Below are 11,856 nucleotides of genomic sequence, written 5' to 3'. Positions count from 1 at the left end.
GCACCCACATCTCCAAGGGGTACAAACCTATTTGACAGCTCAATTAATTTGTATTCTTTATTGGAAATTATCACCCTAATTTTTTTTTTCAAACACTTCAAAATAGTCCTGATGCGCTCTTTTTTTATTTTCATAACTTGGGAACTATGCATGATGTATTTTTGAAGTGCATAACAACTTTTTCAGCTTTTATTTTAGGAAACTTTAACGAAAAGCTCCATGTCCCGAGAATTAATTATCGTGGTTGTGAAAAGACGGATTTACCCTTGAGCGTTGGACGTGTGTTTGTGTTTGGGTTAAGGAATTGGGTCAATTAGTTATATTCCTAACTAATTGGACCTAATTAGACCAAAAGGATTAAACAATTTGATTGGTGTGTATTTTTGGACCACACACATCCATACCCTTCTCTCTCTCTCATTCCCGTGCCCTCTCTCTCATCTCTCAGACTCTCTCTCTCTCATTCGAAATCGTACGGACAAACCCCCCAAAACCATCAAAACTTCACGGATCATGGTCAAAGTTGGCACCATTGTGTTCGTGAAGCTCAAACGAGTCTATTGGTACCCATTTCAGATAAGGATACCTTCGAAAACCCTAGTTTTTCATAACCCCCGATTGTGCACTGTTCATGCACACATAATTATGGATGTTTTTGGGAATTTGAAGATTGTAGGAAGCTTAGTGAAGTCCCAAGGAAGCTCAGAGTGCTTTGTTTGAAGATTTTGGACGTTGGAATCGTGTGGACGAAGTTTGGCCGGTTTTCTTGGAATTCTCTGGTGAGATTTCGTGACTTTTAGCACTTTAAATTAGTATGATTGTGTTCTACAAGTTAAGAGCTTCATTTTGGTATAAATTACGTGAAAAATGGTGCAAAAACGAGCGAGAAATAGGCAGTTGCATGTTTGCCCCATAATCCGGCGCCAGTGACACAGTTCCAGCGTCTGGAGGTTGAAGGTGATGCGTGTGAGGGCGCATGAGCCATAGAATTTTTTTTCTAAAAATATTACGATGTTCGTGAGGTTGTGTAGATCACTGTGGTATATTCATATACCCAAATTGAGCAATGTATGAGAAGTTATTAGCTAGTTTTGTCTATGTGCTTTAAAATAACGTTTTTATAGTTAATTCTCATATAGGTGAGGCCTATCTCGAGGATGAGCGTATCCACAGGCAACTCGGGGGTTACGACCCGCCGACATATCAGTGAGTGGGCTTTTGTTTTCAGTATATACTTATATACTTGATATATTTCCCAGAAATGTATTTTTAGGAAAGTATGCTTTGAAATAATATGTCAAATACTTTTATATTATGAATATGCATTTCATAGTCGCATATATATATATATATATATGTGTGTGTGTGTGTGTGTGTGTGTGTGTGTGTGTGTGTGGTGCTGTGGAGGTACAGGTAAATTCAGGTAAATTATGTTTGGTCATATGAATCATCGATGATATGATATGTGATTGAATAATGTTGAGCTCATTAAAACTGCACCTAGGGTGATTGAGATTTAGCCAGAGATATAAGGTATAGACTTGTGTATATACGTCACCTCCCGCACTATATGCTCATATTGGATCCAACCTAAGTGCACAGTCTTGTCATACAAACCTTATTCATGGTTCCGACTCGTAGGTGACTAGCGATTTATCGCCCGGCTATTATGAGAGAATAGAGTTGAGCATAATTATATTTCACCTAATCTTGTTGTACAGACCCTTCTTAGTGGTTCCGACTTATGTGTAGTATATTGTTGTATAGGTCATTGTAGTGACTCCGGCTATATTGACTTTTGAGCTATGAATTCAGCCGTACAAACCACCTCAGGGGTTCCGGCTAACATATCATATTTCTATGAAATTATTCTTACCTGAATTGCTTACTCTGTTATATATTGGCATGGCATATATTTGAAAATAATTATGTGAAGCATGAATTGAATTGATATGATTTCATATATATATATATATATATATATATATATATATATATATATATATTATGTATATGCTTATATTCTGATTCTGGGAAAAATTATACATGTTTTACAGCGAGGGGTTAGATATGTCGATAAAGAAAATGATTTTGTAAAACATTTGTTTTTGCCCACTCAGGTTTTCTGTTTTGCGCCCCTCCAGGTTTTAAGTAAGCTTGATATTGGTGGCTTAAGGATGTCGGCAGTTCTGACTTATCTAAATAATAGTAGGACATTTCTAGTATTGTATCACTAGTACTTGTCCTACTGGACTGCACCTAGACTTTATGCTCTGAATAGGAGTGTTCACTGTTGTAACTAACTTCTATAACTTTCTGTTTAGTAGTGCACTCTAGTAATTTGGTTTTTAACTATTCGTACATTTCTTATCTTTATTGCTTTCGCACTATGCACATGGCTACGTCACTCTCACGTGACGGCCAACATGCCTTGTGTCATAACCCGTTCCGGGAATATATAACGAGGACGTGAAATGACGATGCTGCCCTCGATGTTACTAAGAAGGGTGTGTGATATACTATATTCATAATGTTTATTTTCCTAAGTTTGGAAAATTTTATTAATTTAATGGCTGTTATTCGTGTGGTTAAGGTTAGGGTGGACCACACACACACACTTCCTTCTCCCTCACTCACCTCGTGTCTCTCTCTCTCATCCCTCACGGCTCTCTCTCACTCTCTCCCTCTCGAATTGTACGGCCACACCCAAGGACCCTCTAAACATCACGGATCGAAGCTAATGAGGTATGGTTCTTCATCCTTTTGACGTTCTGAGTTGAATGGTACTAGTTTTAGGAAGTGAAACCCTCTGAATCATCGTGAATGCCTAACCCCGAAATGGTGCACTGTTCATGCACACGTAAAATCTTGCATTTCAGGAAATTCTAAGCTCATAGTAAGCTTAGTGAGGTCACAAGGAAGCTTGGAGTGCTTCGTTTGAAGGTTTGGGACATCAGGATCGTCGGGTTCGAAGTTGGCCGAATTGGAGGATTTTCCTGACGAAATTTCAGAGGTTTTTAATGATTTTTCAAGGTATAGATCCATTCCCCTCTTAACTTAGAACTCGTAGGTGAAAATTTCATGAAAAATGATGAAGAAACGAGGGAGAAAGGTCGAGTTGCAGGTTTCCGACGCCGGCGACACTGTGCCGGCGACGCGGGGAAGAAGAAGCGAGCGTGGGGGTGCGTAGGTCCGTGCCACCCACGGCGCATGGGGGCGCGTGGCAGACCCAAAATTTTTTCTAAAAAATTGTCGACGTCCGTGAAGTCGAGTAGGTCGATGTGGTATATTCACATACCCAAATTGAGCACCGTATGAGAAGTTATTTCGAATTGTTAGTTATGTGTTTTAATTAACGTTTCTATAGTTGTTTCGCATATAGGTGACACCTATCCCGAGGACGAGCGCATCCAGGGACGTCACGGGGGTTACGACCCATCGACTTACCAGTGAGTGAGCAGTTTTTGTTTTCGTATATACCTATATACTATTAATTTCCCAGAAATTGGATTTATATGAAAATATGTTTTAAAATGCCATGCATGCATATTATGAAATATTTGAATTGATAATTGATGCATATATATGAATTGATGCTGTGGATGCACATGTGAGTTTTACGTTATTCATACGATTTATTTTATGTGAATTGCATTGAAAGCTCATAACCTGCACCCTTGGTGTTAGTGCTTATATTATTCACCGCACCGCACGCTCGCCTTGGATCCAAGTAGGTGAATGTCGTACAGACCATGTGAGGGTTCCGACATGCTAGTCGTATAGATCGCTAGAGGTGATTCCGACTAGTGGGTGACCTTAGTTTATGCGCGCCGATGATTGATGAGAGAAGCACTAGAGCGTATTCTTACACCTTTTCATTGTACAGATTACCTTACGTAGTTCCGAGTGACGTGCAGAGTAGTGTCGTACAGGTCACCGTGGTGACTCCGGCTGGGTTGGATTTTGAGCTGGAATTAGCCGTACAGGACCACTGTAGGGTCTCCGGTTATTTCATTATATCGCCTATCATGTTAATGCATCCATATTTTTAATCATTGACATTATTGCTGGCATAATTACTGGTTTTTGATAAAATTGATGCTTGAGCAATTTGAGTAAATATTATGCTATTATGTTATTTTCTGGGAAAGTATACAGGTTTTACAGTGAGGGGTTATAAATGTTTTAAATGAAATGTTTTGGGAAATCTTTGGTTTTACTGACCCACTCAACTTTGTTTTGCGCCCCTCTAGGTTCTAGTTAGCAGTTGGTGGCTCACGAGGTTCTTTTCGGCGTTCTGACAGACGTTCTGCATGTAGGACTCACCTGCGGGTGTTGTACTCTTAATTATAGTCCTACTTGACTGCACCTAGTTTCTGCGCTCTGAATTCGTGTGTTTTACTTTATAACTCACTCTTTTATGCTAGTAAGATATTACTGCTAGTGGTTGGTTTAAATTCCTTCTTATTTCTCATATCTTTTGCTTCCGTGTCGCACTTTTGGCTACGTCACGCTCACGTGACGCCCAGCACGCCTTGATTCTAGGATCGGGGTGTGTCAGTTTGGTATCAGAGCCTAGGTTGTAGTCTTGTATAAATTGTTAATGCTCTAATGATCTTTTGATGTTTTCTGTCAGAATTATGCCGCCTCGTAGGGAATCTCGCCGTACTTCTGAACCTAATTTCCCTGATATCACTCAGTTAGGGGAAGCAATGGCTCAGGTTTTTCAGAATGCAATTCGTCCTCCTCCCTCTCCTCAGAGGACACCCCTGGAGACTATGTACAATCTGAAATTGGATCGTTTTATGGGTAATGAGGGTCACGAGGGGGCAAAAAAGTGGCTAGACCATATTGAGAAGACGTTTCAGGTGATGCAAAGTCAAGGGAACTTTCCTGCTAATAGGTGGGTTGAGACCACTACTTGGTTTTGGGGACGAAAGCCGGCAGGTTGGTGGAGGAATCAAACTCAGTTTATGTCCCCAGAAATGGCAGCTGATTGGGAAGTATTTAAAGAGAATTTCAAGAAAAGATGTGTCCCTCCGGAGTACATTGATCGCAAGAAGCAGGAGTTTACTCGATTGAAACAAAAGAATATGTCAGCGCATGAGTACTACAGGAAGTTTACTGACTTGTCTCGTTATGACCCTGATACAGCTGGTAATCAGGTAGAGATGCTTCGACGTTTTAAGTTGGGAACTAAGAGGAAATGGCGGACTTTTGCCAGTGCACTTCCTTACGCCGATTATCATGAGTTTTTTGAGATTTTGGTTCGGATGGAGGACTCCGACAATCTTCTTAATGACAGTGAGGATGACGAGGACAAGAATGATGGTCAGAAGAAAGAGGATAAGGGCAAGGGTATCTCCATTCCGGGACCCTGTAAGACGTAAAATTTTAAGAAAAGTGGAGCGAGTTCGAGTTCTTCCAGTGGAGGATTTAGTATCACCGGCCCGAGGAGAGGTGGTGGAAGATTTTCTGGTAGACCCAGATTTTAGAGGCAGAGGGATTTCGGTGGTGCTGGTGGGTCTGGTACTCCGTGGTGCCGTCGTTGTAATTTCCGTCATCATGGTGAGTGCAGGAGAAGTGGTGATGCTTGTTATACTTGTGGACAAATGGGACATCGGGCTTCTCAGTGTCCCTAAGGTCAGCAGAGACCTCAGCAGACCACTATGCCACCTCCAGCGCCGATTCAGCAGAGCTTTGGTTTAGGCAGTTATGGTCAGTCGGGTCGTGGTGGTGCTTACCACTACCAGGGTGATGCTGCTCCTTATGCTTCCGGACCGTATCAGTATCCCCAGGATCCTTATTCTCAGACTGGGTATTCCCAAGACCTTGGGGGTTATTCTTCTTATTCTTCCATGCCAGCTGGTGGATCTCAGTGGCATCAAGGAGGTCAGCCCAGTAATGGAGAGGTTGCTACTAGTGGTGCAGGATCATCTAGGCAGTCTAATCAGTCAGGTCAGGGACGTACTTCTTAGGGGCGAGGTAATCAAGGCAACAGAGGTTGTGGTGGACGACAGCAAGCTCAGGACGTGTTAACCACATATCACTGCAAGATGCTCAGAACCATCCAGATTTGATCATGGGTACGTTAAATGTTCTTGGTCATTTTGCTAGAGTTTTGATTGATTGTGGTGCTACGCATTCTGTGATTTCTCATACGTTTGCTCAAATGACTTAACCTCACCCTTCACCTCTAGGATTTGATTTAGAGTTTGCCATGCCTAGAGGGGACAAGTGTTATGTTGATAGTGTGTATCTTGGGTGTCCAGTGATGGTAGAGGGCGTAGTTATGCCAGCTAATCTTATTCCATTAGATATTGTGGATTTTGATGTGATTCTTGGGGCAGATTGGTTGCATTATCATCGTGCCCATATTGATTGTTACGGGAAATCAGTTACTTTTTATCGCCCTGGACTACCCGAGGTTACTTTTGTGGGCGAAAGAAGTGGGGTGAGACATGGCGTTATTTCTGCCATAAGAGCAAGGAAATTATTATCGAAGGGTTGCCAAGGATACTTAACACATGTGGTGTTAAATGATGTTGTTCCTAGCAGTGTGGAAGAAGTTGGTGTGGTCAGGCATTATCCTGATGTATTTCCTGATGATTTGCCGGGATTGCCGCCAGACAGAGATGTGGAATTCTCTATCGATTTGCTTCCAGGTACATATCATATATCTTTAACTCCATATAGAATGGCTCCAGCTGAGTTGAGGGAATTGAAAATTCAGTTACAAGAATTACTTGATAAAGGTTTCATCCAACCTAGTTTGTCACCTTGGGGAGCTCCAGTATTATTTGTGAGAAAGAAAGATGGAACTTTAAGATTATGCATTGATTATAGGCATTTGAACCGGGTAACGATTAAAAACCGTTATCCATTGCCTCGCATCGATGATTTGTTTGATCAGCTGAAAGGTGCGTGTGTGTTCTCTAAGATTGATTTGAGGTCGGGTTATTATCAGTTGAAGATTTAAGATGAAGATGTACCTAAGACGGCTTTCAGGACTCGTTACGGACATTATGAATTTCTGGTGATGCCATTTGGATTGACTAATGCGCCTGCAGCTTTCATGAGGTTAATGAACGAGGTATTCCAGCAATATCTTGACAAATTTGTCATTGTTTTTATCGATGATATTCTGGTATACTCTAAGTCTAAAGCAGATCATATTCGACATCTTAACTTGGTATTAAAGAAATTGAGGGAACATCAATTGTATGCCAAGTTCAGTAAATGCCAGTTTTGGTTGACTGAAATGGCATTTTTGGGGCATGTTGTATTGGCACAAGGAATTCAAGTAGATCCTCAAAAGATAGTAGCAGTGGAGAATTGGGAACAACCTCGAACCGTCACTGAGGTACGAAGTTTTCTTGGTTTAGCAGGTTATTATCGACGGTTTGTTCAGGATTTTTCTATGATTGCTTTGCCGTTAACGAAGTTAACCAGGAAGGATGTGAAGTTTGAGTGGGATGAGAATTGTGAGCGGAATTTCCAGCAATTGAAATATTGCCTCACTCATGCCCCAGTATTGGTACTTCCTGATGATAGCGGTAACTTTGAGATTTACAACGACGCATCCTTGAATGGTTTGGGATGTGTTTTGATGCAACATAATAGGGTGATCACCTATGCTTCTCGATAGTTGAAGATTCATGAAAGAAATTATCCTACTCACGATCTTGAATTGGCAGCCATTGTCTTTGCTTTGAAGATTTGGAGGCATTATCTATATGGTGAGAAGTGTAAGATCTTCACTGATCACAAGAGTCTTCAGTGTCTATTTACTCAACATGATCTTAATCTTCGGCAGCGAAGGTGGATGGAATTACTAAGTGATTATGACTGCACTATTGAGTATCATCCGAGTCGTGCTAATGTGGTAGCTAATGCACTGAGTAGGAAACCTCAAGGTCAACTCAATGCTTTATATGCTTGCCATGTTCCTCTTCTTGCTGAACTGAGAGCTACTGGAGTAAAGTTGGAGTTAGAAGATCGAAGAGAAGCTTTTCTTGCTAGTTTTCAAGTCAGGCCAGTTTTGGTTGATCGTATACTCGAAGCTCAGTCGGTGGATGAAGAAATTCAAGAAATGGTTCAATTAAGAAATGAAGGGAAAAAGAAAGACATCAGGATTCGAGAATCGGATGGCATGCTTATGCAGGAGAACAGAATGTATGTGCCGAATAATGAGGAATTAAAGAAGGAAATTTTGGATGAAGCGCATTGTTCAACTTATGCGATGCACCCAGGAGGAACTAAGATGTATCATACCATTCGACCATTTTATTATTGGCCGGGTATGAAAAGGGAAATTGCAGAATATGTAAGTAGATGTATTGTTTGCCAGCAAGTCAAAGTGGAAAGAAAGAAGCCTTTTGGGCGAATGCAGCCATTTCCCGTTCCTCAGTGGAAATGGGAAAATATAACCATGGATTTCGTGTATAAGCTTCCTCGTACACGAAATGGATTCGATGGTGTTTGGGTGATTGTAGATCGACTTACCAAGTCAACGCACTTCATTCCAGTGAGGGAAAAGTGTCATCTGAATAAATTGGCTAAGTTGTTCATCACGAAGATTGTGAAGTATCATGGAGTTCCAGTGAATATTATTTCTGATCAAGACCCAAGATTTACTTCTAAATTTTGGGTAGCTTTTCAGGAAGCTCTTGGTACGAAATTGCTTTATAGCACTGCTTATCATCCTCAAACTGATGGGCAATCAGAGAGGACTATTCAGACGTTGGAAGATATGTTGAGATCTTCAGTGTTACAGTTTGGTGATTCTTGGCATGATCGCCTAGACTTAATGGAATTTGCCTACAATAATAGTTTTCATTCGAGCATTGGTATGTCACCATTTGAGGCACTTTATGGTAGAGCTTGTCGTACACCATTGTGTTGGTCTGAGGTTGGTGAAAGAGTATTGGAAGGCCCGAAGATTGTGGATGAGACTACTCAAAATATTCAGGTGATTAAGTCTAACCTGAAAGCAGCTCAGGATCGATAAAAGAGTTTAGCAGATAGACATGCTACTGATCGAGTTTATGATGTGGGTGATTTGGTATTCTTGAAATTGTCACCTTGGAAAGGTGCGGTACGATTTAGGAAGAGAGGAAAGTTAAGTCCTAGGTACATAGGACCTTATGAGATCACTGAAAGGATTGGTGAAGTTGCCTACAGGTTGGAGTTGCCTCCGGAGTTATCTAAGGTTCATAATGTGTTCCATGTCTCGATGCTTCGACATTATGTTTCTGACCCTTCACATGTGATTCCTCCTCAACCACTGGAGATTAATCCGGATTTGACGTATGATGAAGAACCAGTGACTATCTTGGATTGGAAAGACAAGGTTCTAAGGAATAAGACAGTGAGCTTGGTGAAGGTATTGTGGAGGAACCATTCAGTAGAAGAAGCTACCTGGGAAACAGAAGATCGAATGAGAGAGATGTACCCAAGGTTATTCTTCGGGTATTAAGCGGATTAGTCGGTCGTATGAATTTCGAGGACGAAATTCTATAAGGAGGGGAGATTGTCACAGCTCATTCCGAGAATATATAACGAGGACGTGAAATGACGATGCTGCCCTTGATGTTACTAAGGTGGGTGTGTGATATACTATATTCATAATGTTTATTTTCCTAAGTTTGGAAAATTTTATTAATTTAATACCTGTTATTCGTGTGGTTAAGGTTAGTGTGGACCACACTCACACACTTCCTTCTCCTTCACTCACCTCGTGTCTCTCTCTCTCTCCCCCCTCACGGCTCTCTCTCACTCTCTCCCTCTCGAATTCTACGGCCACACCCAAAGACCCTCTAAACATCACGGATCGAAGCTAATGAGGTATGGTTCTTCATCCTTTTGACGTTCTGAGTTGAATGGTACTAGTTTTAGGAAGTGAAACCCTCTGAATCATCGTGAAAGCCTAACCCCGAAATGGTGCACTGTTCATGCACACGTAAAATCTTGCATTTCAGGAAATTCTAAGCTCATAGTAAGCTTATTGAGGTCCCAAGGAAGCTTGGAGTGCTTCGTTTGAAGGTTTGGGACGTCAGGATCATCGGGTTCGAAGTTGGCCGAATTGGAGGATTTTCCCGATGAAATTTCAGAGGTTTTTAAGGATTTTTGAAGGTATAGATCCCTTCCCCTCTTAATTTAGAACTCGTAGGTGAAAATTTCATGAAAAATGATGAAGAAACGAGGGAGAAAGGTCAAGTTGCAGGTTTCCGGCTCCAGTGACACGGGGAAGAAGAAGGGCGCGTGGGGGCGCGTAGGTCCGTGCCACCCAAGGCGCGTGGGGGCGCGTGGCAGACCCAAAATTTTTTCTAAAAAATTGTCGACGTCCGTGACGTCGAGTAGGTCAATGTGGTATATTCACATACCCAAATTGAGCACCGTATGAGAAGTTATTTCAAATTGTTGGTTATGTGTTTTAATTAACGTTTCTATAGTTGTTTCGCATATAGGTGACACCTATCCCGAGGACGAGCGCATCCAGGGACGTCACGGGGGTTACGACCCATCGACTTACCAGTGAGTGGGCAGTTTTTGTTTTCGTATATACCTATATACTATTAATTTCCCAGAAATTGGATTTATATGAAAATATGTTTTAAAATGCCATGCATGCATATTATGAGATATTTGAATTGATAATTGATTATGTGAATTGCATTGAAAGCTCATAACCTGCACCCTTGGTGTTAGTGCTTATATTATTCACCGCATCGCACGCTCGCCTTGGATCCAAGTAGGTGAATGCCGTACAGACCATGTGAGGGTTCCGACATGCTAGTCGTATAGATTGCTAGAGGTGATTCCGACTAGTGGGTGACCTTAGTTTATACGCGCCGATGATTGATGAGAGAAGCACTAGAGCGTATTCTTACACCTTTTCATCGTACAGACTACCTTACGTAGTTCCGAGTGACGTGCAGAGTAGTGTCGTACAGGTCACCGTGGTAACTCCGGCTGGGTTGGATTTTGAGCTGGAATTAGCCGTACATGACCACTGTAGGGTCTCCGGTTATTTCATTATATCGCCTGTCATGTTGATGCATCCATATTTTTAATCATTGACATTATTGTTGGCATAATTACTGGTTTTTGATAAAATTGATGCTTGAGCAATTTGAGTAAATATTATGCTATTATGTTATTTTCTGGGAAAATATACAGGTTTTACAGTGAGGGTTTAGAAATGTTTTAAATAAAATGTTTTGGGAAATCTTTGGTTTTACTGACCCACTCAACTTTGTTTTGTGCCCCTCCAGGTTCTAGCTAGCAGTTGGTGGCTCACGAGGTTCTTTTCGGCGTTCTGACAGACGTCCTGCATGTAGGACTCACCTGCGGGTGTTGTACTCTTAATTATAGTCCTACTTGACTGCACCTAGTATCTGCGCTCTGAATTCGTGTGTTTTACTTTATAACTCACTCTTTTATGCTAGTAGGATATTACTGCTAGTGGTTGGTTTAAATTCCTTCTTATTTCTCATATCTTTTGCTTCCGTGTCGCACTTTTGGCTACGTCACGCTCACGTGACGCCCAGCACGCCTTGATTCTAGGATCGGGGTGTGTCACCTTGATCTCGGTCGGGGTGTGTCAAGTACAAACCTATTTGACAGCTCAATTAATTTGTATTTTTTATTGGAAATTATCACCCTAATTTTTTTTTCAAACACTTTAAAATAGTCCTGATGCACTCTTTTTTTTTATTTTTATAACTTGGGAGCTGTGCATGATGTATTTTTGAAGTGCATAACAGCTTTTTTAGCTTTTATTTTAGGGAACTTTAACAAAAAGCTCAATGTACTATTCACTTTAATAAAAAATTACATTTTTACACTAAAAAA

This window comes from Malus domestica, chromosome 09, assembly GCF_042453785.1.
Source record: "Malus domestica chromosome 09, GDT2T_hap1".
Lineage (NCBI taxonomy): Eukaryota > Viridiplantae > Streptophyta > Magnoliopsida > Rosales > Rosaceae > Malus > Malus domestica.
Note: the sequence above shows the minus strand (reverse complement) of the source record.